Consider the following 6,604-nt stretch of genomic DNA (forward strand, 5'->3'; position numbering starts at 1 on the left):
TCTGTGTAATGACAAATCAGGTTTCAGAGGCTGTAAGTCTTGAAGCTCAAATTTTGGACCATCTAACTTCACCAAGGTAAAGTCATCATCTGAAGTTTTGTAGGGGTTAGCTAGCAGAAGTTACTAACTGATTTTTTATTAACCTTACACAAATGCTTTATTTCCCCCCAGAAATTATCAAACAATAATATTTTAAACTCAAGCACAAATAGTAGTAGTTTAGAAGTGAGAATCCAGGTACTGGGACATTGAACACATTCCTTAATGAGTCCCTTGGTTATACTTAAACTATAAGCCCCGCTTACCTTGAAAATATTGTTTTCATCATCAAGGGAAAGTGTTCCCTGCAGTGTATTAAGCTGCGCTAGGGTGAGAGGGAAAATATTAGAATTTAAAAGTGGAAATGAATGTAAAAGATGCATCATAAACTTCACAGACACAGCAGCAGGTACTAAAAGAGGTCTTTATTTTTATTAAAATATTAAACGACTATTCAATTGAGTAAGCTCAGCTTCAGTGGGTATTGTTCTGGCTTTGTAACAGCAGTCGCTACCCTTTTTCAAATGTAAATCGAGGGTATCTTTTGTCATCAAGAAAAGTTACAAGAAACAATAGAGAATGGAAGAAATGTCATAAAAGCAAATGGAAGAAAGCACAGAGGTGGATAATTCAGTTGCAACATCCTTGAAAACATGCCAAAAATCTTTACCTACTGAGGGAGCTGCAGTGGGAAATGAGAAATCTCTTAACCCAGAAAGGAAGGCATCTTGTTTTCCTGCAGAGCTGGCAATGGGACAGAGTAGCCATCCAGAGGAAAATGGAAGAATAGAGTTTGCTAGAAGGAGGCCCAGGTGAAAGCAAAGAGACTTGTGAGTGAAAGGGAAGAAAACAATTGCTTGCTATTTTCCACCATCTTCTAAGGAAGGTCAGTGCTAGATCCAGGCTGGGTACCTGCAGGTCCTTAGGATTTCCATAGGAGACACCCCCAGGGGATAAAAGAAAAGCTGACACCTCTGTACTGGCTCAGACAGCAAAAAGTTGGCCTCTTTACATTCCAGCAATGTGTGCATCCTTTCCACAGAGTCCAGGTCTAAGTTGAAAATAATGGTCACCCCACAGCACCAATTTGTATGTGACCTCCATTTAACCTGGGGTTAGAAATATAGAAATAATGTAAGGGAGAGGACATGGCATGTTTTCACTCAAAATGCATCTTCCTTGGCTCACAATACGAATAGTGAATGAGAGGTCATGCCAACAGAGCTGGGAATTAGAAAGCCCTGACTTTGAACACCAGGTCTGCTGCTTACTGGTTGTACGATCTTGTACACATTACTTAACTTCTCTGGGTTTCCTTTGCCTCATCTATTAAATCAGAAAATAGTATCTTTTCCATGGGGTTGTTATAAAAATTAAATATGGTATCTGATATAGGGTTTGGCATAGAGCATCCTAACCAGGGATGAAATGGTAGTAGGGAAAGAGAACATTTTGAACTGTGATTTACTGTCTTCTCCACTCTACCTCTACCACTTCCACCTCAACTCCGCATTTCATTTCTTCATATAGATTCTGTGACCCTTTTCTCAGCCCTGGCAGATGCAATAAATTCCCCTTTGCCTTAAAGAAAGTTGTGAGCATGGAACCGAGGAAGAAAGTAACTGGCTCTTGAGTTTCAAGAACTGTGATCTAAGTGTTTCTCAAAAAAAAAAAAAAAAAAAAAAAAGATTTGTAAGCATAAATGATTAATGATTAAGTTCTGTTTTCTTTCTCCAGACCAAGTAAAGATTCCAGGACTGAGAAGAGAGAAGGACTATTGAGACAGACAGGATTTGAACAGAATAGGGAGTGATGGCTGATGTTGGCCAAAGTACCATTTGTTGTCAGCCCAAAGTAGCTGCCAGCAGAGAACTGTCTCAGTCCCCACATATGATTCCCTTTCCATTCCTGGGACCCCAGTGCATCACCTGACTTGAGCAGCTATAGTGACTTTCTTCTCATCAGCTAGTGAGGTTCGCCCAATGACAGCAGCCAACATGTCATCCAAGGATCACCCAATGATTGTCTGAAAGTGATCCCCATTTATTCCCTCAAGACTTTGTTCGGAACTATTCAACCCACTCTGCAATTCCCCTCAGTGACCAGAAAACTCATTGGCCCAGGAAACTTAGACAGGTGATAGTGGTTCAAACAGATGTCCTTCATATCTAGCCAAGATGTTATTTGATGGAACCAGATGGAAAACTACCACTGAACAAGGACAATGTGGCACTCCTGCACTTCCTATGTTATAACAACTATTGTCATTTTAATTTATACCCATTCTGACCATCCTCTATTAGGAATTTAATCTCAAGAAGCAAAATATATCTACTCAGTATTCTATGATTATAGGAAAACCCACTAGCTAATAAATAAATAAATATGTGGTCTACCTTCTGACTCCTTGAGCCATACAGTTGGAAATAAAAAGGCTCATTTCCACAGCAGCAAAATAACCAATCACTGTCCTAAGCCATGCCTAAAATGTCAATGAGTCTTTAAAGGATCCTGAAGCTTACCTTTGCCCCTCTACTTAGCAAGCCTCCTACAATGGCTTCTTCACCGTTCAAAGTGGCTGAAGAACTGTCCATAGATTAAGAAAAGGAAATACAGCTGGGCACAGTGGCTCATGCCTGTAATCCCAGCACTTTAGGAGGCCAAGGTGGGCAGCTCACCTGAGGTCAGGAGTTCAAAACTAGCCTGGCCAATATGGTGAAACCCCATCTCTACTAAAAATACAAAAATTAACTGGGTGTGGTGGCACGTGCCTATAGTCCCAGCTACTTGGGATGCTGAAGAATGAGAATCGCTTGACCCCAAAAAGGCAGAGGTTTCAGTGAGCCGAGATCATGCCACTGCGCTCCAGCCTGGATGACAGAATGAGAACCTCTCTCTCTCTCAAAAAAAAGGAAAATCCATTATCACTAAACTTTAAAAAGTTACACAGAGCCAAGTACAGTGGCTCCTGCCTGTAATCTCAGCAGGAGGCTGAGGTGGGCAGATTACCTGAGATCAGGAGTTTGAGACCAGGCCAACATGGAGAAACCCCACCTCTACTAAAAATAAAAAAATTAGCTGGACATGGTGGCGCATGCCTATATTCCCAGTTACTTGGGAGGCTGAGGCACGAGAATTACTTGAACCCAGGAGGCGGAGCTTGCAGTGAGCCAAGACTGTGCCACTTCACTCCAGCCTGGGCAACAGAGCCAGACCTTGTCTGGGGAAAAAAAAAAAAAGGCAGAAGAAGAGGAAGGGCTCAAGAATTTTCTGCAGAGACATGTAAAATAATTTTCAAAATTTCCAACTTGCCCCTGAGAATTCAGGTCGCATCTGATGCTCCTGGGCTTTGCTACACATGAAACACTGGACATGTGAACAAGTCAGAAAGAGCAAGTAGATATTCAGTGAAACAAAGCAAATAATAAGGTGTGAGTTTTCCATGCAGAATGTGCTCTAAGAATAATGTTGGGTAAAAAAAGCAGTTGTGAAGAACGCCTGTGAGATAAAAAAATCATCAAGCAGTTTGGCTTGACTTCTATCTTCCTTCCCTCGATGGGCATTATAAAGAGAGTCCACAGGGCAAATTTTGGAACAGGATGTATCTGAAGCCTTCCTAAATGAACTCCAGTATTTATGACACTAATATAGTACAGAAAATGTTGAAACTCTGTAACACATTGTACATTAAAATCTTGACCCTCCTCTTTCCTTAACCAGTATCATACTGTATCACTGCATCTTTTCCCACTTTTTCTTCACTCTGTTCTCAACTGATTGTAAAAGGAATTTCAGCTACATTTTAGAGAAAATAAGAATGCCAATAACCAATAAAGTGTGAGCACCATAAAGCCAGTAGCCAGAGCTCTCTTGTTTACTGCTCTATCCACAGCACCAAACCCAGTGTCTGGTTCATAGTCAGTCTCTATCCATTTATTCACTCAGTCATTTATTCATTCATTTATCCATTCATCAGTCACTTTGCAGGTATTTATGGGGTACCAACTAGACACAAAATACTGTTCCAAGAGATTGATACACAACAGGAGCAAAAGAGATGAAGTCCCTGCCTTCACAGGGCTTGCAGTCTGAGAGAGTGATTCAAACAATAAGCAAAGATATAAAATATCAATCATTGATAAATACTTTAGAAGAAAATAAAGCAGAATACTATTCTAGGAAATGCCAAGGAGTGAGGGCCAAGAGGACAGGACAGACAGTGGGGATAAGGTGCATTTGAGGCAGTCAAAGAAGACTTCTCTGACAAAGTGACCTTTAACCAAAAATCTGAGAGAGTAAGAAAATGAGTTCCTTTCTTTGCCTGCTGGAGACAATGTAGTTGTCAGAAACAAGTCTCCAGCAGGCAAAGAAAGGAACTCATAGGTACTGAAGAGGGACATGATTAAAGAATTTTAAGATAGTCAGTGTGGCTGGAACAAAGTGAGCAGTGGGGGGAATGGAAGGAGATATAGTCAGAGAAGTAGTGGGACCCTTGAGGAGGAGGAAAATAATGCAGAGCCTCACAGATCCTATAAGAACCAAGCTGTAATTACTGTAAGAATGCCAACTTTGTGCCAAATGAGGTTAGAAGCCCCTGGAGAGTTTGAACAGAGGAGCCACTTGACCTGACTTCTGTTCAGAAATGATTTCTCTGAGTGCTGTGCTTCAAGATACTGTAGACACACTACTGAAAATGGGCCAGGGTGGGAGCAGAGAGGCTGACGGAAAGCTGATGAAATAACTCAGGCAAGAGGTAATAGCCAGTGTGGTGACTCACACTTGCATTCCTAGCACTGAAAGACTGAGGTGGGTGGACCACTTGAAGCCAGGAATTTGAGACCAGCCTGGGCAACATGGTGAGAGCCATCTCTACTAAAAACAAAAAATTATCCAGGCATGGTGACACACGCCTGTAACCCCAGCTATGTGGGAAGCTGAGGCACAAGGATTGCTTGAACCCGGGAAGCAGAGGTTGCAGTGAGCTGAGATTGTGCCACTGCACCCCAGCCTGGGTGATAGAGTGAGACCCTGTCTCAAAAAGAGAAAAAAAAAAAAAAAGAGAAAAGAGAAAAAGAAAGAAAGGTAATGAGAGTGTGGACCAAGAGAGTATGGGAGAGTGGTAGAAAGTTGTTGGGTTCTGGTAACATTTCAAAGATAAAGGGCTGGCAGGATTCGTTGATGGACTGGAAATGGGGTATGAGAGGAAGGAAGGAACCAGGATGACACCAAGTCACTTGGTGGTCAACAACTGATCAAGGAAAAGAAAACTAAGCACAGATTTCCCTTAAAAGAAAAACTGAGCTAGAAAACAACAAGGCTCAAAACTGTCTGCTTAATAGTACATATGCCTATTTTATTTTTTGACAAACACCATACCTAAGGCGCTTTTGCTGATGCAGTATTTCTCTTTGCATTTTTTGGATACTCATTGCCTTTCAAAAAAATTTTAGGGGTTCTAAGGAAAGTCTTTGTTAAATTGAAATGCCTCACTTTAAAAAATATTCTTCTATGGTTTGTTTACCTATTAAGGATGAGATCTTAAAAAGCTGATCTAAAAGAAAATCAGATTTATTTCCATTAAAGTAGAAGAAGAAAATGAATATTACTTTTTCCCATGTCAAGTGGAGGAGAGATGAGATTCATATAGTAATTTTAGTTTCCATATTCTTTCCATTCATTCCCAGTGGATGCTTTATTTAGTTTTTTTACTTTGAATTGTTTTTCTTTGAAAAACCACTCCTTTTTACTTGTCCTGCTTCATCTCATACTCCAGTAAAGGCAAATGATATTGAACTCCATTTCCTTTCTTAGGTGTGTGGTACACAAAGAAAATTCAATGCACAGTTGATTTCAGCAAACAGACCAATCAGAGGATGATGACTTGCTTTCAAAATAGTTTTTTGCTTGTCAAAAGGAGGTCTTAACAGGATTTCTTCAAATAATTTTTATCTGCTGGGCTCTGGTGCTACAATAAATTGTTGAGAACTTGATTCAGCATATAGTAAATACTTAAGGAATATCTATTTTTGCGGATGATCATAATTTTCTTGATACTGTAAGTGTTTATGTATATATCTGTCCCTCCCCTAGAGTCAGGATACAAATGGATTTTATTGTTTGTTCCTATTCAGATTGATTAGAAACAGCTGATCAGAGCATTGAGTTTAAAAAGATTTCGAGACTGAATCTAGGATCAGACAAAAAGAGCACCATGATCAATTGAAAATGTCTGATGTGGGAGCAAGAAGGGAGCATGCCTGCACGTGTGCTTTCCAACTGTACTAGCAGCAAATATCTTCAGGAAATGGTATCTTTGAGTCACTCAGAGTATAGGACAATGTATGGCATGTGTGAACACAGTGTATATTCATTGAGTTCAATTAAATAAAAGGATGGTGACTTTTTTTTTTTTTTTTTTTACCTATCGGAAGAAGAAATTACATGTTGGAGTTAAGAGTTGTGTTTTTAGCCTTTTAACTTGAATTAGACACTGATGATTAGTAATTTTTTGTTCCTCCCAATTTTCTTCTTCTTCTTTTTTTTTTTTTTTTTTTTTTTATATAAA

The sequence above is a fragment of the Sapajus apella genome, unplaced genomic scaffold (assembly GCF_009761245.1).
Source record: "Sapajus apella isolate SASKATOON/1434 unplaced genomic scaffold, GSC_monkey_1.0 scaffold14, whole genome shotgun sequence".
Classification (NCBI taxonomy): Eukaryota; Metazoa; Chordata; class Mammalia; order Primates; family Cebidae; genus Sapajus; species Sapajus apella.